General features: G+C 49.5%; 1 long non-coding RNA gene across 1 annotated transcript in view; it reads right to left on the reverse strand.

Moving 5' to 3' along the window:
• Window positions 1-21,907, reverse strand: part of LOC122547689 (uncharacterized) — a 68,021-nt gene that overhangs the window by 35,497 nt on the left and 10,617 nt on the right. The window contains exon 3 of the long non-coding RNA XR_006311067.2: window positions 17,818-17,964. This is a non-coding gene — a long non-coding RNA (uncharacterized LOC122547689). The remainder of the gene's footprint in view (window positions 1-17,817; window positions 17,965-21,907) is intronic.

Genomic DNA, 21,907 nt, shown 5'->3' on the forward strand with positions numbered 1-21,907 from the left:
AGGCAGCCCACCAACATTCTTGACTCTTTCTGCCCTTTTGGGGGCTGTTTACTCCTGGAATGAGGGAGAGGTAGGCATTATGGGAGATGATCGGGTGGCAGAGGTATTAGAGTTGGTGCAGATGGGGAGGTGCCCCTAGTGAGTGAATAGGGAGTGTGAAGGGTGGAGGGTATGCAGGTTAGAGGTGTCAGGGGCTGGGATGGGTGACAGCGAGGGAGAGAAGATATTGCAGGCAGCAGCAAGTGTGGCAGAGTGTGAGCTTTGTGGTCCAAGAGTAGAGACAGTGAGGTATCAGAAAAGAGATGATGGGAAGTCTCCTGGTGGAGCTGGGGAGGACGTTCACCTTCTTTCTACAGGACTGAGTATTTCTGCAGAAGACTGAGAACGCTATAATCTGTGTGATAACATCAGACCAGGGTTTGGGCTCTCGGCCTTCACTGCTAGTCCTGACATGGGGGGGATCGCTGGCGGAGTCTAGCTATGTCCAACAAGACATCCAGGACCCTGCCCACAAAGTGGGCACTGATTTGGCCCTGTCTGTCACATCCAGGGCAAATGTCAGAAACTATGCTAGGCAGCTCTGGACTGACAGTGCTTGTTCAGGTACACAAGAAGCTTTTAAAAGTGGGGGGTGTGAGGGATTCTGATAAATTCTGGGTTATCTGCTGATTGGCGATTTGAATGGGAGGTTGTCATAGGGCATGAAAACAGACCCTTTTGTCCACTTTGTCCATGCCGACCAAATATGCTAAGTTAATCTGTCCCATTTTCCAGCATTTGGCCCATATTCCTTGAAACCCTTCATTTTCATGTACCCATCCATGCCATTTAAATGTTGTAACTGTACCAGCCTCCACCACTTCCTCTGGCAACTCATTGCATACAAGCACCACCCTCTGCATGAAAGGTTTATCCCTTTGGTCCCTTTTATATCTTTCCCCTCTCACCCTAAACCTATGTTCTCTAGCTCTGGACTCTGTGGCTCTGGGGAAAAGACCTTGGCAATTCACCTTATCCATGCCCCTCATAATTTTATAATCTTCTAAAAGGTCACTCCACAGCCTCCGACACTCCAGGGAAAACAGTCCTAGCCTTTTCAGCCATTCCCTATAGGTCAATTCCTCCAACCCTGGCAACATCCTTGTAAATGTTTTCTGGATCCTTTCAAGTTTCCCAAATTCCTTCTAATTGCAGGGAGACCAGAATTGCACACAATATCCCAAAAGTGGCCTAACCAATGTCCTGTACAGTTACAACATGACCTCCCAACTCCTATACTCAATGCTCTGACTATTAAGGCAAGCATACTAACACCTTCTTCCTTAACTTGGCTACCTGCAACTCCACATTCAAGGAACCATGAACCTGCACTCCAAGGTCTCTTTGTTCAACAACACTCCCTTAAGTTCTGCCCTGATTTGCCTTTCCAAGATGCAGCACCTCACATTAATCTGAATTAACTCAACCTGCCACTTCTCGGTGCATTTGCCAATCTGATCAAGGTCTGAGGTAACCTTGAAAAATATTTAATGAGCCAGTGGATTTTTAGTGACAATCCAACAACTTTCATGACCATTTATTTTCCTGATTTCAGCTTACAAGTCACCAATATTATTGAATTCAATTTTGTACATTTGCATTTCAAAATCTAGACTGTCATTCCAATCCAGTGTTCAAACATGGCTGCACCATTGATAATTGGATACAGTGGAAGGAATCTTCTGAGGATGAGCAGCCCAGTCCCTCAGAGGATGGCTTGTGAAGGCTTTCTACTCCACAGTCCACCAGCACAGAGATTTTCACCTCAGTGGGTGATGTATCTAGAGCAGGCTCGTCTTGTGCAAGAGCAACTTTCACCCCTATGACCCTGCCACTTTCCCTTCCCATCCCAGCAGGCCGGGGTCCATTGGGCTCTGGGTTATCAGAGGGTGCCTGTCAAAATTATCTGAGGCGAGATGACAATCTGGTTAGTAGGCTTCCACCAGCTTAGCACACAATGAATACTTTAGAGACACTGGCCTTTGAGAACTCTGCCTTCACCATTTTTATCTCATCCATTGTAAGACTCACACTGGATTCTATGCATGAAGCACTTGGCATGGAACATCTTGATTGCATAAAGCTATAATCAGATATATGTGTCTCAATTCAAGTTTGTAACATGGACATGAAGCCTTTGATTCCTTAACATGCCACCCTTATAGCGAATAAAACCCAGGCATGCAAACGTTCTTCCTCCATAACCCATTAATAATTTTCCCCTAATATATAACTAACTTGTGCAAGATGTTGGAATGATGCACATTGACGTTCATGCAAGTGACCAAAAGGACAATGTTTCAGCTGCCGGCCCTCAATAACTGACGCAATGTCATTTTTTGTGGGATAAAAAGGCACTTTCAGCACACACATCAATTCCATCCCCTTCTCCTTGGCTTTAATGTGCAATTGTACTTTGAATGATCCTGAACAACAGATTATGCATATTGCCCCTCATTATTTCTGATTCTTAGCTACCCTTCTTGTGAAACGTGACCAAATAAGGAGACATTGCTGGCAGGCAGCAGTTTTCATCTGTGAGATGTTAATTGGTTTCAATTTGTAATAATGATTTGCTTTCAACACAAAGCTGTTGAGGCATGTTTGCACATGAGGTTGTTGTGGTTTTGTTTTCAATTGGCTCTTCTGGATGTGCAGTACATACACGTGTGAAATCATATCTCAGGCCCTTTAATTTCGAACTGTGCATTCTGCAGGAATCCTGTAAGGCTGCCTTTTGATGAGAAAATTCTCAGGTGTACATAAGAATTCTATGATACTTTATTCTTAAGAAACAACAAAATTAGACACTGCTCATTAATTCACCGTTCAGCCAACATTGGCCTTTTATCTCATTGCTGTTTATGGAATTTTCCTTGATTCAAATTACCTTCAAAACGATGATGACAACACTTTGTAAAACAGTAATGGATAGTTAAGAATCATTGTGGAATGTCTTGACATTGTGCAAGGTGCAATATAAATGCTAATCTTTTTCTACATAGAAACAATCTTTGGCTTCTTGCTTTGTTAAATAAAAAATGGTTTTAAATTGCTCCAGCTGTAGTCTGTGGTTTATGAATAGCTTACATTTTACCAATGAGGTTACAGCTTTCTGATAACTCTCAGCAATCCATTATTCTCTAAACAAGTTCAACTTATTCAATTTGTTATGTGCATTGTTTTTATTCTGTAAACTACTCTGCTGCAGAAGAATTTGTCCCCATAGATTTAGTTCACAACAGTTGCAATTGCTTCAGGTGCTTTTATGTTGTTGTACTTTTAACTGTAATTCCATACAGTGTTTCTCAACATTTTCAGTGGAAAATCCCAGAGCAGACTCTTAGACTCAGGTAAAAGCAATTCAAAGTCAAATTTATGGGATTCAGTTCTCATTACCAAGCCCTGAGTATCTGTGAATAAGACAACAGCAGCAGCTTTCATTTTCAGAGCTTCTAATGTAGAAATCCAGTTAAATTGGCAGCAGGCGAGGATGCTCCAATCAGAGTTTTTCTGCTCATTTAATATATTTCCCTTTTCTTCACATTTCATCCCCTTTATGCATGAGAGGAGCAGACTGGAGGTGAGGAAGGCCAGTGGGCTCCAAGTGGAGTGAGGATGGTCAGTGGGCCCCAAGTGGAGTGGGGGTGGTCAGTGGGCCCCAAGTAGAGTGAGGATGGTCAGTGGGCACTGAGTGGAGTGGGGATGGTCAGTGGGCCCCGAGTGGAGTGGGGGTGGTCAGTGGGCCCCGAGTGGAGTGGGGGTGGTCAGTGGGCACTGAGTGGAGTGGGGATGGTGAGTGGGCCCCAAGTAGAGTGAGGATGGTCAGTGGGCACTGAGTGGAGTGGGGATGGTCAGTGGGCCCCGAGTGGAGTGGGGGTGGTCAGTGGGCCCCGAGTGGAGTGGGGATGGTCAGTGGGCACTGAGTGGAGTGGGGATGGTCAGTGGGCCCCGGTTGGAGGAGGATGGTCAGTGGGCCCCAGGTAGAGTGGGGGTGGTCAGTGGGACCTGAATGGAGTGGGGATGGTCATTGGGCCCCGGGTGGAGGAGGATGGTCAGTGGGCCCGAATGGAGTGAGGATGGTCAGTGGGCCCTGAGTGGAGTGGGGGTGGACAGTGGGCCCTGAGTGGAGTGGGGATAGTCAGTGGGCCCCGAGTGGAGTGGGGGAGGTCAGTGGGCCACGAGTGGAGTGGGGATGGTCATGGGCCCCAGATGGACTGAGAATGGTCAGTGGGCCCCGAGTGGAGTGAGGATGGTCAGAGGGCCCTGAGTGGAGTGGGAGTGGTCAGTGGGCCCTGAGTGGAGTGAGGATGGTCATGGGCCCTGAAGTGGAGTGAGAATGGTCAGTGGGCCCTGAGTGGAGTGAGGTGGGTCAGTGGGCCCTGATTGGAGTGGGGGTGGACAGTAGGCCCTGATTGGAGTGGGGATGGTCAGTGGGGCTCGAGTGGAGTGAGGATGGTCAATGGGGCCCCAAGTGGAGTGAGAATGGTCAGTGGGCCCCAAGTGGAGTGAAGATGGTCAGTGGGCCCCAAGTGGAGTGAGGAATGCCAGTGGACCCCAGGTGGAGTGGGGGTGGTCAGTGGGCCCCGAGTGGAGTGAGAATGGTCAGTGGGCCCGAAGTGGAGTGGGGTGGTCAGTGGGCCCCGAGTGGAGTGGGGATGGTCAGTGGGCCCTGAGTGGAGTGGGGGTGGTCAGTAGGCCCTGAATGGCGTGGGGATGGTCAGTGGGCCCCAAGTGGAGTGAGGATGGTCAGTGGGCCCCAAGTAGAGTGGGGGTGGTCAGTGGGCACTGAATGGACTGGGGATGGTCAGTTGGCTGCGAGTGGAGTGAGAATGGTCAGTGGGCCTGAAGTGGAGTGTGGGTGGTCACTGGGCCCCGAGTGGAGTGAGAATGGTCAGTGGGCCCCGAATGGAGTGAGGATGGTCAATGGGCCCCGAGTGGAGTGGGGATGGTCAATGGGCCCTGAGTGGACTGAGAATGGTCAGTGGGCCCTGAGTGGAGTGGGAGTGGTCAGTGGGCCCTGAGTGGAGTAGGAGTGGTCAGTGGGCCCTGAGTGGCGTGGGGATGGTCAGTGGGCCCCAAGTGGAGTGGGGGTGGTCAGTGGGCCCTGAGTGAAGTGGGGATGGTCAGTGGGCCCCAAGTGGAGTGATGATGGTCAGTGGGCCCCAATTGGAGTGGGGATGATCAGTGGGCCCCAAGTAGAGTGAGGGTGGTCAGTGGGCCCTGAATGGAGTGGGGATGGTCATTGGGCCCCGGGTGGAGTGGGGATGGTCAGTGGGCCCCGAGTGGAGTGGGGGAGGTCAATGGGCCACGAGTGGAGTGGGGATGGTCATGGGCCCCAGATGGACTGAGAATGGTCAGTGGGCCCCGAGTGGAGTGAGGATGGTCAGAGGGCCCTGAGTGGAGTGGGAGTGGTCAGTGGGCCCTGAGTGGAGTGAGGATGGTCATGGGCCCTGAGTGGAGTGGGGATGGTCAGTGGGCCTGAAGTGGAGTGAGAATGGTCAGTGGGCCCTGAGTGGAGTGAGGTGAGTCAGTGGGCCCTGATTGGAGTGGGGGTGGACAGTAGGCCCTGATTGGAGTGGGGATGGTCAGTGGGGCTCGAGTGGAGTGAGGATGGTCAATGGGGCCCCAAGTGGAGTGAGAATGGTCAGTGGGCCCCAAGTGGAGTGAAGATGGTCAGTGGGCCCCAAGTGGAGTGAGGAATGCCAGTGGACCCCAGGTGGAGTGAGGGTGGTCAGTGGGCCCCGAGTGGAGTGAGAATGGTCAGTGGGCCTGAAGTGGAGTGGGGGTGGTCAGTGGGCCCCGAGTGGAGTGGGGATGGTCAGTGGGCCCCAAGTGGAGTGAGGATGGTCAGTGGGCCCCAAGTAGAGTGGGGGTGGTCAGTGGGCACTGAATGGACTGGGGATGGTCAGTTGGCCGCGAGTGGAGTGAGAATGGTCAGTGGGCCTGAAGTGGAGTGTGGGTGGTCACTGGGCCCCGAGTGGAGTGAGGATGGTCAGTGGGCCCCGAGTGGAGTGAGGATGGTCAATGGGCCCCGAGTGGAGTGGGGATGGTCAATGGGCCCTGAGTGGACTGAGAATGGTCAGTGGGCCCCGAGTGGAGTGAGGATGGTCAATGGGCCCCGAGTGGAGTGGGGATGGTCAATGGGCCCTGAGTGGACTGAGAATGGTCAGTGGGCCCTGAGTGGAGTGGGAGTGGTCAGTGGGCCCTGAGTGGAGTAGGAGTGGTCAGTGGGCCCTGAGTGGCGTGGGGATGGTCAGTGGGCCCCAAGTGGAGTGGGGGTGGTCAGTGGGCCCCAATTGGAGTCGGGATGATCAGTGGGCCCCAAGTAGAGTAAGGGTGGTCAGTGGGCCCTGAGTGGAGTGAGGATGGTCAGTGGGCCCCAAGTAGAGTGAGGGTGGTCAGTGGGCCCTGAGTGGAGTGGGGATGGTCCGTGGGCCCTGGGTGGAGTGGGGATGGTCAGTGGATCCTGAATGGAGTGGGGGTGGTCAGGGCCATGAGTGGAATGAGGATGGTCAGTGGGCCCTGAGTGGAGTGGGGGTGGTCAGTGGTCCCTGAGTGGAGTGGGGGTGGTCAGTGGGGCCCAAGTGGAGTGATGATGGTCAGTGGGCCCCAATTGGAGTGGGGATGATCAGTGGGCCCCAAGTAGAGTGAGGGTGGTCAGTGGGCCCTGAGTGGAGTGAGGATGGTCAGTGGGCCCCAAGTAGAGTGAGGGTGGTCAGTGGTCCCTGAGTGGAGTGGGGATGGTCCGTGGGCCCCGGGTGGAGTGGGGATGGTCAGTGGACCCTGAGTGGAGTGAAGATGGTCAGTGGTCCCCAAGTGGAGTGAAGATGGTCAGTGGGCCCAAAGTGGAGTGAGGATGGTCAGTGGGCCCCGAGTGGAGTGAGGATGATCAGTGGGCCTCAGTAGAGTGAAGATGGTCAGTAGGCCCCAAGTGGAGTGAAGATGGTCAGTGGTCCCCAAGTGGAGTGAAGATGGTCATGGGCCCCAAGTGGAGTGAGGATGGTCAGTGGGCCCTGAGTGGAGTGGGGATGGTCAGTGGGCCCCAAGTGGAGTGAGGATGGTGAGTGGGCCCCAAGTGGAATAGGGGTGGTCAGTGGGCCCTGAGTGGAGTGAGGATGGTCAGTGGGCCACAAGTGGAGTGAGGATGGTCAGTGGGCCCCGAGTGGAGTGGGGGTGGTCAGTGGGCCCTGAGTGGAGTGAGGATGCTCAGCGGGCGCAAAGTGGAGTGGGGGTGGTCAGTGGCCCCTGATTGGAGTGGGGATGGTCAGTGGGTCCCAAGTGGAGTGAGGATGGTCAGTGGGCCCCGAGTGGAGTGAGGATGGTCAGTGGGCCCCAAGTGGAGTGGGGATGGTGAGTGGGCCCCGAGTGGAGTGAGGATGGTCAGTGTGCCCTGAGTGGAGTGGGGAGGCGGGCAGTGGGATCTGAGTGGAGTGAGGATGGTCAGTAGGCCCCAAGTGGAGTGGGTGTGGTCAGTGGGCCCCGGGTGGTGTGAGGATGGTCAGTGGGCCCCAAGTGGAATGAGGATGGTCAGTGGGCCCCAAGTGGAGTGGGAATGGTCAGTGGGCCCCGAGTGGAGTGAGGATGGTCAGTGGGCCCCAAGTTGAGTGGGGATGGTCAGTGGGCCCCAAGTGGAGTGGGGGTGGTCAGTGGGCCCTGAATGGAGTGGGGATGGTCAGTGGGCCCCAAGTGGAATGAGGATGGTCAGTGGGCCCCAAGTGGAGTGGGAATGGTCAGTGGGCCCCGAGTGGACTGAGAATGGTCAGTGGGCCCTGAGTGGAGTGAGGATGGTCAGTGGGCCCCAAGTTGAGTGGGGATGGTCATTCGGCCCCAAGTGGAGTGGGGGTGGTCAGTGGGCCCCGAGTGGAGTTAGGATGGTCAGTGGGCCCCAAGTTGAGTGGCGATGGTCAGTGGGCCCCAAGTGGAGTGGGGATGGTCAGTGGGCCCTGAGTGGAGTCAGGATGGTCAGTGGGCCCCAAGTGGGGTGAGGATGGTCAGTGTGCCCCAAGTGGAGTGGGGGTGGTCAGTGGGCCCTGAATGGAGTGGGGATGGTCAGTGGGCCCCAAGTGGAGTGGGAATGGTCAGTGAGCCCCAAGTGGAATGTGTTTCCTCAGTGGGCTCCAAGTAGTGAGAATGGTCAGTGGGTCCTGAGTGGAGTGAGGGTGGTCAGTGGGTTCCAAGTGGAGTGAGGATGTTCAGTGGGCCCCAAGTGGAATGAGGGTCGTCAGTGGGTCCCGAGTGGAGAGGGGATGGTCAGTGGGCTCTAAGTAGAGTGAGAATGGTCAGTGGGTCCTGAGTGGAGTGGGGGTGGTCAGTGGGCCCTGAGTGGAGAGGGGATGGTCAGTGGGCCCTGAGTGGAGTGAGAATGGTCAGTGGGCCCCGAGTGGAGTGAGGATGGTCAGTGGGCCCCGAGTGGAGTGAGGATGGTCAGTGGGCCCCAAGTGGAGTGAGGATGGTCAGTGTGCCCCAAGTGGAGTGGGGGTGGTAAGTGGGCCCTGAATGGAGTGGGGATGGTCAGTGAGCCCCAAGTGGAGTGGGAATGGTCAGTGGGCCCCAAGTGGATGGGGAATGGTCAGTGGGCCCCGAGTGGAGTGAGGGTGGTCAGTGGGCCCCACGTGGAATGAGGGTCGTCAGTGGGTCCCGAGTGGAGAGGGGATGGTCAGTGGGCTCCAAGTAGAGTGAGAATGGTCAGTGGGTCCTGAGTGGAGTGGGGGTGGTCAGTGGGCCCTGAGTGGAGAGGGGATGGTCAGTGGGCCCTGAGTGGAGTGAGGATGGTCAGTGGGTCCCAAGTGGAGTGAGGATGGTCAGTGGGCCCCCAAGTGGAGTGGGGATGGTCAGTGGGCCCCAAGTGGAGTGAGGATGGTCAGTGGACCCCAAATGGAGTGGGGATGGTCAGTGGGCCCCGAGTGGAGTGCGGATGGTCAGTGGGCCATGAGTGGAGTTGGGATGGTCAGTGGGCCCTGAGTGGAGTGGGTGTGTTCAGTGGGCTCTGAGTGGAGTGGGGATGGTCAGTGGGCCCCGAGTGGAGTGAGGATGGTCAGTGTGCCACAAGTGGAGTGGGGGTGGTCAGTGGGCCCTGAATGGAGTGGGGATGGTCAGTGGGCCCCGAGTGGAGTGCGGATGGTCAGTGGGCCCTGAGTGGAGTGGGGCTGTTCAGTGGGCTCTGAGTAGAGTGGGGATGGTCAGTGGGCCCCGAGTGGAGTGAGGATGGTCAGTGTGCCCCAAGTGGAGTGGGAATGGTCAGTGGGCCCCAAGTGGAATGTGTTTGGTCAGTGGGCTCTAAGTAGATTGAGAATGGTCAGTGGGTCCTGAGTGGAGTGAGGGTGGTCAGTGGGCCCCAAGTGGAGTGAGGATGTTCAGTGGGCTCCAAGTGGAATGAGGGTCGTCAGTTGGTCCCGAGTGGAGAGGGGATGGTCAGTGGGCTCCAAGTAGAGTGAGAATGGTCAGTGGGTCCTGAGTGGAGTGAGGGTGGTCAGTGGGCCCCAAGTGGAGTGAGGATGTTCAGTGGGCCCCAAGTGGAATGAGGGTCGTTAGTTGGTCCCGAGTGGAGAGGGGATGGTCAGTGGGCTCCAAGTAGAGTGAGAATGGTCAGTGGGTCCTGAGTGGAGTGGGGGTGGTCAGTGGGCCCCAAGTTGAGTGGGGATGGTCAGTGGGCCCCAAGTGGAGTGGGGGTGGTCAGTGGGCCCTGAATGGAGTGGGGATGGTCAGTGGGCCCCAAGTGGAATGAGGATGGTCAGTGGGCCCCAAGTGGAGTGGGAATGGTCAGTGGGCCCCGAGTGGACTGAGAATGGTCAGTGGGCCCTGAGTGGAGTGAGGATGGTCAGTGGGCTCTGAGTAGAGTGGGGATGGTCAGTGGGACCCGAGTGGAGTGAGGATGGTCAGTGTGCCCCAAATGGAGTGGGGATGGTCAGTGGGCCCCAAGTGGAATGAGGGTCGTCAGTCGGTCCCGAGTGGAGAGGGGATGGTCAGTGGGCTCTAAGTAGAGTGAGAATGGTCAGTGGGTCCTGAGTGGATTGGGGGTGGTCAGTGGGCCCCAAGTGGAGTGAGGATGTTCAGTGGGCCCCAAGTGGAATGAGGGTCGTCAGTTGGTCCCGAGTGGAGAGGGGATGGTCAGTGGGCTCCAAGTAGAGTGAGAATGGTCAGTGGGTCCTGAGTGGAGTGAGGGTGGTCAGTGGGCCCCAAGTTGAGTGGGGATGGTCAGTGGGCCCCAAGTGGAGTGGGGGTGGTCAGTGGGCCCCGAGTGGAGTGAGGATGGTCAGTGTGCCCCAAGTGGAGTGGGGGTGGTCAGTGGGCCCCAAGTGGAGTGGGAATGGTCAGTGGGCCCCGAGTGGACTGAGAATGGTCAGTGGGCCCTGAGTGGAGTGGGGGTGGTCAGTGGGCCCCAAGTGGAGTGGGAATGGTCAGTGGGCCCCGAGTGGACTGAGAATGGTCAGTGGGCCCTGAGTGGAGTGGGGCTGTTCAGTGGGCTCTGAGTAGAGTGGGGATGGTCAGTGGGCCCCGAGTGGAGTGAGGATGGTCAGTGTGCCCCAAGTGGAGTGGGAATGGTCAGTGGGCCCCAAGTGGAATGTGTTTGGTCAGTGGGCTCTAAGTAGATTGAGAATGGTCAGTGGGTCCTGAGTGGAGTGAGGGTGGTCAGTGGGCCCCAAGTGGAGTGAGCATGTTCAGTGGGCCCCAAGTGGAATGAGGGTCGTCAGTTGGTCCCGAGTGGAGAGGGGATGGTCAGTGGGCTCTAAGTAGAGTGAGAATGGTCAGTGGGTCCTGAGTGGAGTGGGGGTGGTCAGTGGGCCCCGAGTGGAGTGAGGATGGTCAGTGGGTCCCAAGTGGAGTGAGGGTGGTCAGTGGGCCCCAACTGGAGTGGGGATGGTCAGTGGGCCCTGAGTGGAGTGCGGATGGTCAGTGGGCCCTGAGTGGAGTGAGGATGGTCAGTGGGCCCCAAGTGGAGTGAGGATGGTCAGTGGGCCCCAAATGGAGTGGGGATGGTCAGTGGGCCCCGAGTGGAGTGAGGATGGTCAGTGGGCCCTGAGTGGAGTGAGGATGGTCAGTGGGCCCCAAGTGGAGTGAGGATGGTCAGTGGGCCCCAAATGGAGTGGGGATGGTCAGTGGGCCCCAAATGGAGTGGGGATGGTCAGTGGGCCCCAAATGGAGTGGGGATGGTCAGTGGGCCCCAAGTGGAGTGGGGATGGTCAGTGGGCCCCAAGTGGAGTGGGGATGGTCAGTGGGCCCCAAATGGAGTGCGGATGGTCAGTGGGCCCTGAGTGGAGTGAGGATGGTCAGTGGGCCCCAAGTGGAGTGAGGATGGTCAGTGGGCCCCAAATGGAGTGGGGATGGTCAGTGGGCCCCGAGTGGAGTGAGGATGGTCAGTGGGCCCCAAATGGAGTGGGGATGGTCAGTGGGCCCTGAGTGGAGTGCAGATGGTCAGTGGGTCCTGAGTGGAGTTGGGATGGTCAGTGGGCCCTGAGTGGAGTGGGGGTGTTCAGTGGGCCCTGAGTGGAGTTGGGATGGTCAGTGGACCCTGAGTGGAGTGGGAGTGTTCAGTGGGCTCTGAGTGGAGTGAGGATGGTCTGTGTGCCCCAAGTGGAGTGGGGGTGGTCAGTGGGCCCCAAGTGGAGTGAGGATGGTCAGTGGGCCCCAATTGGAATGAGGTTGGTCAGTGGCCTGGAGGCTAGAATGATGTGGGGTTGGTCAGCAGGCTGGGGGCTTGAGTGCTGCATGGACAGGTAGCAGGCTGAAAGCCTGAGCGATGTGGGAATGGCCAGTGGGCTGGAGGATTGAGTGGATTGGACAGTTGTCGGACTGGGGACAGGTGTGGGTGGTCAGTGTCTTGCGAGCCCAAGGCAGATCATGAGTGGAAGCCCCCTGCACTGATTTACTGAAAGACTGTAATGCTCATTTTTTAATTTTATTCTCAATTTTTGAACTTATACTATGAACATATTCTTTTTCCATTTATTTCTGTATTTTGCATCAAAGATCTGTATCTAAGAAAGTGCTATATGGGGCGACATTATACACTTTTCACTGTCCTCCTGTACTTCCGTACTTGAGTACACGTGACAATAAAGGATATTCTATTCTATCCTAAAAACAGCTCAAAACAGTTTTCAGAGGCAGGAAGCAAAAAATGGTGGCCAGCTGCAAGCTGGCACGGTGATTCAGTGGTTAGCACTGCTGCCTCATAGTGCCAGGGACCTGGGTTTGATTCTATCCTCACGTGACTGTGTGGAGTCTGGGCATTTTCCCTGTGTCTGTGTAGGTTTCCTCCCACAGTACAAAGAAATGTAGGTTAGATGAATTGGCCATGCTAAATTGCACATTGTATTCAGGGATGTGTAGGTTAAGTGCATTAGTCAGGGGCAAATATAGGGTGGGGGAATGGGTCTGGGTGGGTTATTATTTGGAGGGTTGGTGTGGACTTGTTGGACCGAAGAGCCTGTTTCCGCACTGTAGGGAATTTAATTCTAATAAGGAGAAAGAACTTGCATTTAGATTGCCTTTCAGCCCTTTTTGAATTGTAGTTACTATTGTTAGGAAGGGAATATTTACATTTTAATGTGGGTTTTAAAATAGAGGAGAGATTTGGACAGAGAGAAGATGCTGGGGGGAGTTTTAATAATTAGGATCAGGACAGTGAAGGGCATGTGCATAAACGCATGGAGGATTGAATGGCAGGGTTTACAGTGAAGTCATAGATGGCACGGGAGCTCAAACGTTAGCAATGCTGCCTCACAGCGCCAGGGACCCGAGTTTGATTCCAGCCTTGGGTGACTGTCTGTGTGGAGTTTGCACATTCTCCCTGTATCTGCATGTGTTTCCTCCCACAATCCAAAGATGTGCAGGATAGGTGAATTGGCCATGTTAAATTTCCCATAATGTTCAGGGATGCATAGGTTAGGTGCATTAGTCAGGAATAAATGTAGAGTAACAGGGTTGGGGAATGGGTCTGGGAGGGATCTCTTTGGAGGGTCAGTGTGGATGTGTTGGGCCAAGTGGCCTGTTTCCACACTGTAGGGATTCTACGAAGGAAGACTATATCAGATGGACAAAGTTCAAAATCAAAGTTATAGTCCAACCGGTTTATTTTTAAGTACAATCTTTCGGAGCACTGCTCCTTAGTTAGGTAGCAGCAATACCTGGTGTTGTATGATTATTTTAACTTTGTCCACGCCGTCCAAATCAGCACCTCGATATCAGATGGGGAAATGGGGGTTTGCAGTACTGGGAGAGTGCACAGAGGTGGGGAGGGCTGAATGAACACAAACCTGATGTTGATGACTCTAACTCTGTGGATAAATAGTAATTTATGGAGATCACATGTTGACTCGTCTTAACATAAAAAGATACTAGCCTCTTGAATAGCATGAATCTCTGGCAGAAACAAGACTCGTTATTGTTTAAAGGAATTCAGCAAATTGGCATCCATCACATGAAACACACTGTGTTCCAGGGATCTGTCAATTTTAACAGATTTAATTGTAGATCTATTGTTTTTACAATTTAACATTGTGACCCCCAGTTCTTCCCTAACATATTTAATTGGATTAAGCTGTTAACTTGAATACAGTTAATTTCCTTTTCACATATTAAAGTTGAACAACACTCAAAAAGCCTGACACCATCCAAGACAATGCAGCCCACTTGATTTTTTTACCCCCTCTGCCACCTACAATATTCAGTCCCACCACCACTGATGCTCAGTAGCAGCATTGTGTACTATCAACGTCGTGCACTGCAGAAATTTCCCAGTCTCCTCTGAGAGCACCCACTAAACCCATGACCACTGCCATTTAGAACAGCAAGTTTAGAAGATGCAAAGAAACACCACCACCTGCAAGTTCTTCTTCAAACCACAGACCCAATCCTGACTTAGAATTATATCATCATTTCTTCACTGTCACTTGGTCAAAACCTTGGGAACTTTTCCCTAACAGCACCATAGCTGTCCCTACACCCAAGGACTTCAGCAGTTCAAGAAAGCAGGATCTTAACCAACATCCCCAGTGTATTTAGATCTGGACAACAAATTCTAGCCAAGCCAGTAATGCCCATATCCCATGAGCAAAACAAAAACACAATTTTTGTAAAACAATTTCCATAAACTGTAGACTCCTAAATCTTGCAGGTGATTCTGATAACCAAAACACTTTAAACTCGGATTGATCTTATGGTCTTTCTGCAGCCTTTTCCAAGGCCTCAATAACAACCTGCATGTGAGAAGACCAAAGCTGTTACAGCATTCCAAATAAGGCCTGGCCAAGGTCCTGCAATAAAGCAAAATAATATGTGTCTTATAATACATTGTTCTGTAATTTCCCCTTACATCCTGTTCGCGTGAGCAGTTATTTTGCAGCTTTGCTTATAAGCTCTTTAGGGACCTCTGGCCTGAAACACCTAGATCTGTTTCTTCCAACACCTTCTTCAATGCATTTCCCATGTATGCATGCTGAGTATTTACCTTGCCACTGGAGACTCTCACTGATGATGTTACCTAGTATGGTGATGAAACATCTGAAAACAAACCTTCAAACTCAGAAAGCTAACTTACATACTTAGCACTACGTTTTCAATCAAGCATAATTTACCATTGGTCAGATCAATGCCTTGCCATGTAGAGATCTACCTGCAGTCGTGGTACATTGTATGTTCATTTTTAGGAGCCAATAGCATCATCTAGATTAGGACCCCAACATCGATACCTGATTGTTCCTGATATCAGGAATGATATTACACTTACAGTTACTCAGAGTTTACCGCGGCCTGAATGTGGGCGGCACGGTGGCACAGTTGTTAGCACCGCTGCCTCACAGCACCAGAGACCCGGGTTCAATTCCCGCCTCAGGCGACTGTCTGTGTGGAGTTTGCACATTCTCCCCGTGTCTGCGTGGGTTTCCTCCGGGTGCTCCGGTTTCCTCCCACAGTCCAAAGATGTGCAGGTCAGCTGAATTGGCCATGCTAAATTGCCCGTAGTGTTAGGTATAGGGGTAAATGTAGGGGTATGGGTGGGTTGCGCTTCGGCGGGTCGGTGTGGACTTGTTGGGCCGAAGGGCCTGTTTCTACACTGTAATGTAATCTAAAAAAAATCTAATTACATGAAACATTCCAGAAGCAGGGACTGGGGGCTGCCAGGGAGGTAATTTTCCCATTTAAATTAATGGATTTGTTACTATCCACAGCTTAGCGCATCTGCAGTAGGTCTTGGAACGTATCCCGCAGGGTATGGGCGGTGGAGGTGGTGGGGGTCTACTGTATTATTCCTGGTTTTGGTGGTAACATTCTTCCAACTGATTCAAAAGGTTGAGAGTTCAAATCCCCCGCCAGGGCTGGAATGCACAAAAACTACCAACACTGCAATACTATGCTGTTACAGGTTCCAAATGAATCCTCATCTACCCTTCCAAGTGGATACAAAAGTTAACATGGTACAATTTTGAAAAAAGACCAGGGAAGCGAACTAATACCCACTTGGAAAGGCATGGGTTAACTAGGGAGAATCAGCTTAGCTTTGTCAGAAGGAGGTCATGCCTAAAAAATTTGTCAGAATGTTTTTAAAATGTGACCAAACGTGTGGATTAGGGAGGTTCACTTGATGTAACTTCTATGGATTTTACTGAAGCCTTTGATGAGGTCCCACGTGGGAGACTGATTGAGAGGGTTAAAGCACATGGAAGTCAGGGAAACTTGGCAAGATGGATAGAAACTGGCTTAGCAATATGACATAAAGGATAGCAGTAGAAGGCTGTATAAGTGACTGGAGGCTGGTATCCAGTGGTGTACCACATAAATGATATAGATGAAAATGTGGGGGAAATGTTTAACATATTTGCAGATGACACCAAGATCGGTAGAGTGGCAATTAGTGAAGATGATGGTTGCAGGTTTCAGGAAGATATAGATAGGATAGTCAGATGGCCAGACCAATGGCAGATGCTATTGAATCCTGATAAGTGCAAGGTGATGCATTCTGGAAGAAGAAATATAATGAGGAAATATTTAATGAATGGCAGGACACTGAGTAGCTTATAGGAACAGAGGGATTTTGAGATAATTATTCACAGATCCCTGAAGTCGCAGATAACGAGAATAAGGTAGTTAAGAAGGCATATAGGACGCTTGCTTTCATCAGTCGTGACATAGAATATAAAAACAAGAAGATAATGCTGGAGTTATACAGAGCGTTGGTCAGGCCAGACCTGGATTATAGTGTGCAGTTCTGGTCACCTCACTATGGGAAGGATGTGAACACTGGATGGGGTACAGGGGAGGTTCACAAGGGTATTGCCCACTTGAGAAATTGAGCTGTAGGGAGCGACTAGAGGAGAAAAGACTGAGGGGGGGAGACATGATTGAGGCGTACAACATTATGAAGTGTATGGGCAGGGTCAATAGAGAGCAACTGTTCCCCTTGGTTGAGAGGTAAGGGGCCAGAGATTCAGAGGGCATTTGAGGAAAAAGCAGGTGGTGGGAATCTGGACTGCACTGCCTGGGATGGTAGGGGAGGCTGGAAACCCTCAAACTTTTAAAAAGGTATTTGGGTGAGCATCTGAAATATCACAACATTCAAGGAAATGGGACAAATGCAGGAAATTGGGATTAGTGTACCTTTAGCGGTAGATATGTCGGTGCAGACTCGATGGGTCAAAGGGCCTTTTCTGCTCTGAATGAATCTCTGAATCTATAAGTTAGCCATGGTATCCTGGTCAATGTTTATTGCTCAACATCACAGAAACATATATGGCTGAGATTGTGTCTTTGTGTGTGTGTGTGTCTCTGCATGCCTGTGTGTGTATGTACCTGAGTGTGTGTGTATGCATGACTCTGAGTGTGTGTGTGTTCGCATGCTTGTGCATGTGTATGTGGCAGTGTCTGCCCGCCTACCTGGGTTACAGGTCTGTGGCAAGCTGGTGGGCTGGTCACCCTCTTATTTTATGGCACTCTTGCTGAAAGCATGCTCAATGGGGGGAGCCATGAAATCCAGGCAATGTTTTGGTTACTTTTCCAAGTCATGTAAAGTGTTATATTAATGCAGGTCAAGCCCAGCTCACTCAAGACTCATAGCTCACATGTTCCATTGATAATGAACCTTCTCATTATGCAGGAAGGCTTTCGGCAGTGCCAATTAGCTCAAAATAGTGGCAACAAGCTTGGGCCCCTGCTGTCATCTGTGCGTTAAATCAAAAATGTGCTTAGTGATGACTGCATGCAGAGATTGTGTGGATGAGCAGGCAGCGTGAAGCTACCATGCTGCTACATTACATCTGGGAGGAGAAAGTGAGGACTGCAGATGCTGGAGAACAAAGTCGAGAGTGTGGTGCTGGAAAAGCACAGCATCCGAGAAGCAGGAGAGTCAACATTTTGAGCATAAGCTCATCATCAGGAATTCCTGTTGAAGAGCTTATGGTCAAAATGTCAACTCTCCTGCTCCATGGATGCTGCCTGACCAGCTGTGCTTTTCCAACACGACACTGCTTGACTCTGCCTCATTACATCAGCTTGACTTAGGATCATTGTAGCATTGTGACCTTCACACCCCTTTTCCAGGCCTGTGTTTGGGAGATATCTAATTTCACCTCAAACATGTTTGTAAAGCACGCTGTAAGTTAGATAGCCTTGTAAAAATGGAGAATACTGTGATGATTAATTTCCCTTGAAATGAACTGATAGGGCTGAATCATGTCATATTTTGGCTGTCAATTTTGTTGAGTTTTACAAAGGGCTTCTCTCTGCAAAGTCTTGTCAGATTTCTCACCACATCATCCCAAACACACCTCATTAACTACTTACCCCATTCCTATGTCAATGCTCTTGTCGGATATTAGCACTTGCTGGAGAACTCATCACTACTGGGATATCCTGGAATAAGTAGACGTTCCTGTCACTGGCTCCATCTTTGAACCTGTACATAGTGTGTGCTCGAACAAGCATTGAACCCTGAGAGATAGGTTGTGGTAAAATTAGAAACTTAGTCCTGCCAAATGCATTTCTATTTTCTTTTATGCGTTTAATTATACTTTCCTTTATCTGCCCTGGGTTAGGACAGAACATCTACCTATTGATTTCACTTCATATTGTCACCAGGCCAACTTCCACAGACAGGAGTCAGTAACTTTGCCTGCTGTTTCTGGTAGCTGATCTGTCAAGCTTGTCATGGAATGAGCCCTAGCATAGAAAAGAATGGGTTGATCTTCAATGGTAACACAAATCATACACGTGGGGACGCTTGGTGATCAAGATATCCACTTGAAATTCCTATCAAGATGCCCTAACCATACTCATACCCAGGCCTCAATCGAGTCAGTTTTGTAAATTGCAAGCCCTCAAGCAGCACTGATAGACAGGACACTTTCAGGGACCTGGGGCTAGGGAATGCTGGAGATTGCAAGAGGGTGTTGTGGGAATAACTGGGAACATGTCTAGCTACAATTTGATTGTTAATGATGGAGGGAAGCAAAACTAGCTGAGATTGAGGGCCAAAGACTGACATAAAAACTTGTGGGAATTCTCTGGCAAAAGCGGGGCATCCCCTTTTTTGAATAGCCCTTTTGAAGACCACTAATGAAGTGGCTATATGCCCACTATCAGTGGATGTATTATACAGACTGCATACTGCACCCAATGTACCTGAAAATGTCATTAGAGTGAAATAACAGGGATGGCATCTAATGGAAGTAAAGCTCTTGTCGCTTTAAGATAGAAAATTGGCTATCCATTAGGATTCAGAGTCAAATTAGGTGATAGGACTTTATCTAAATCAGCCTACACTTTATTAAGAGCAGGACGTAGAACAGGAGAAATTGATGGTGAAATTGTATAAGACCTTTGTTAGACCACAGCTGAAGTATTGTGTCCAACTCTGGGTGCCACATTATAGGAAAGATACGAAAGTATCGCAGAGAGTGCAGAAGAGATTTAGTGTATGAGAGGCAGTAGGCAAATGGAAATAGGTTTGAAATCTCTGTCTTTCATGGTCGGACATTACTGGAAAAAACATAACAATTACACTCTTTAAATATCCTCTTGGTTGTTGAAAACAGAGAAGCATGGTGAATTGCTTGAGATTTTGAGTTTTTTGTTGGTTTAATTCCTGAAGTAAGGCTATTATTGAGTTAAAAGTTCAATTTTTGGAAGGCACATTCTCTCTACTTTACAATGGTTTGGTTTGGTTTGGTTCGTTGCACACCCCTGGGTCGTAAGTGCTCATGTGAAGGTCATTGATTGTGTTGCCTAATACCTACCATTGCTAAGTTCAGTTATTTTATGACTTTAAATTGAAACGGCTCCTGCTATTTTAATTTTTGGCTTTATTCCAGAATACAGATTAACTCCAGTGTTCTAAAGAGGGTGAATGTGCCAAAGGAAAAATAGGCCCAGTTAATGCAACCTATGGTGTAAGAGTAAATAACTAATTAAGCTTACTCATGTCGATCAGAACATAGGACAAAGGTTAAGATAAGTTTTTTTTTTACATGTTTGATTGCTTAACTTTTTATTTAGTAAGTTGTTCAAGAAAAAAGAGCATTTATATGCATTGCATGCTGTCAATAAATGATCTGTGAGATTAGTTTTTAAGTTTTGATCAGTCTGTTTTAGTAATGAGACAAAATTGGTGCCTATGTTGCAGTCAAGAAATAAATACGATTAATGATAGGACTCTAATGTGCCATGTTTAATGAATGTAGTTAAATGAAAAGGTAATAAGGCCTAATGGAATACTAGGCATTATGGCAAGTGAAAGAGAATATAAAAATCAAGGTATGATAGCGAATCTATGAAAATCCTTAGGAAGACTACAGTTTGAGTAATGTATGCAGTCTTGAGCTTAATATTATAAAAAGGCCATTGAGCCAATTCAGTGGTTATGGTATAGTTTTACAATCTGGTACAAAGGGTCTCACAGCAGTCCAGCAATCTGTTCACCTTCAGTTCATGAGCATTGCTGGGCAAGTGACAATGGCTATTTTAGATCTAGCATCCAGTGCAAGCAAGGATGTAAGGTTAATTAATAATGTCATTGTGAAAGAGCTATTGGGAAATTGTGATCACAATGCAATTGAATTCCACATTAACTTTGAAAGTGACACATTCCAATCGTAAATAGCAAGATTAGGCAAAATCAATTACAGATGTATGAGGGGAAAGGTGATTAAAAGTTCATGGGGTAAGAAGCCTAAAAGATGTGTCATTAAATGAACAGTAGGGAAACATTGAAAAGCACATTTGAAAATGTTCAACAGAAGTCTGTTCCATTGGAAAACAAAACCTCAACATGAAAGAGCCATCTATAGATTATTCGCAAGGTTAAGAATAGTATTAGATTAAAATTAGGTATACGTTAAACTAAACTGATAAGGGATTGGGAACCAAAAGAGAATATCACAGAAAAATATCAAAGTGCACCTACTAGGAGAGATATATAGCATCAGAATAAGAAGTAATAGTTTAACAAGTCAATCCAGAGTAAGGGAGGAAGTAGTTAAGTTTTAAGCAGGGTCACAAAATATGTATATAAGTGCATAGAGCATTTTAAATATGACTGGTGAGTGATAAGCACAAATTACTATGCAGCAACTGTTTCCAGAAATAGGAGCAGAACTCAACTATTCAGCCCATCGAATCTGCTCCATCATTCATGGCTGATATATTTCTGATATCATGCCTTCTTCCCCTTACCCTTAATCCTTTTACTAATCAAAAACCTCCCTATCTTTGTCTTAAATAGACTCAAAGAATTGGCCTCCACAGCCCTTTGTGGCAATGAATCCACAGATTCACTACCCTCTGGCTGAAGGACTTCATCCTTATTTCAGTTCCTTCACTCCCCTTCACTCTGAGGCTGTGCCCTCAGGTCCTAGTCACTCCTCCAAGTGGAAACATCTACACCAGATCCACTCTATCCAGGCCTCACTGTATTCTGCAATTTTCAATGCAGTCCCCTCATCCTTCTAGATTCCATCGAGTACAGACCCAGAGTCCTCAATCACTCCTCATACGACAAGCCCTTCACACCTAAGATCATTCTTGTGAACCTCTTCTGGACTTCCTCCAATGCTAACACAGCCTTCTTTAGATATGGGGTCCAAACCTGCTCACAATATTCCAAATATGGTCTGACCAGAGCCTTATACAGCCTCAGCAGTATAGCTCTGCTCTTGTTTTCGAGGCCTCTTGAAATGAATGTTAACATTGCATTTGCCTTGCCAACTAAACCTGCTTGTTAACGTTAAGAGAATCCTGAACTAGGACTCCAAAGTCCCTGTGTGTTTCAGATTTCTGAAGCCTTTCCCCAATTAGAAATAACCTTACACTTTCTGACATTGATTTCCATCTGCCACTTTCTTGCCCACTGTCCTAGCCTGTCCAAGTCCTTATCCAGGTTCCCTGCTTCCTCAATGTTACCTGTCCCTCCATCTATCTTTCTATTTTGTCTTTAAATGACAAAGGGGGTCCTTTGTCATTTCACCTTGCTGCACCCAGCCGAGAGAATAGATGATTAAAGAAGGGAAACTAGTCTACTCTTCCTCACCTCGGAGATTAACAATTTGGAGGAATGCCACTTGGAACCATAATAAACTGGGGAACCTCACCAAGATCTGTTTGTAACAGCCACGATTGCATTAAGTAGCAGAGCAGGCTGGAGGTGCCAAATGACCTAGTCCTCTATCTAATTCATACGGTAACATGACAGTCTTATTCTAGATCTGTCAATGTAAAGGCTGCTTACCATAAGCACTGACTTTGAATACTCAGGATTTCACACCTTTCTGTATGTGATTTAGCAATGAAAAAAAAAGCTGAAACATGAAGAACTTCAAATATGTAGTAAGTGCCTACAACTATTTACACAGCAGATTATACAGAATTGAAACCAAGGAGT

This window comes from Chiloscyllium plagiosum, unplaced genomic scaffold (assembly GCF_037043375.1).
Source record: "Chiloscyllium plagiosum isolate Xiang-an unplaced genomic scaffold, Cpla_swu_hap1 HiC_scaffold_3, whole genome shotgun sequence".
NCBI lineage: Eukaryota > Metazoa > Chordata > Chondrichthyes > Orectolobiformes > Hemiscylliidae > Chiloscyllium > Chiloscyllium plagiosum.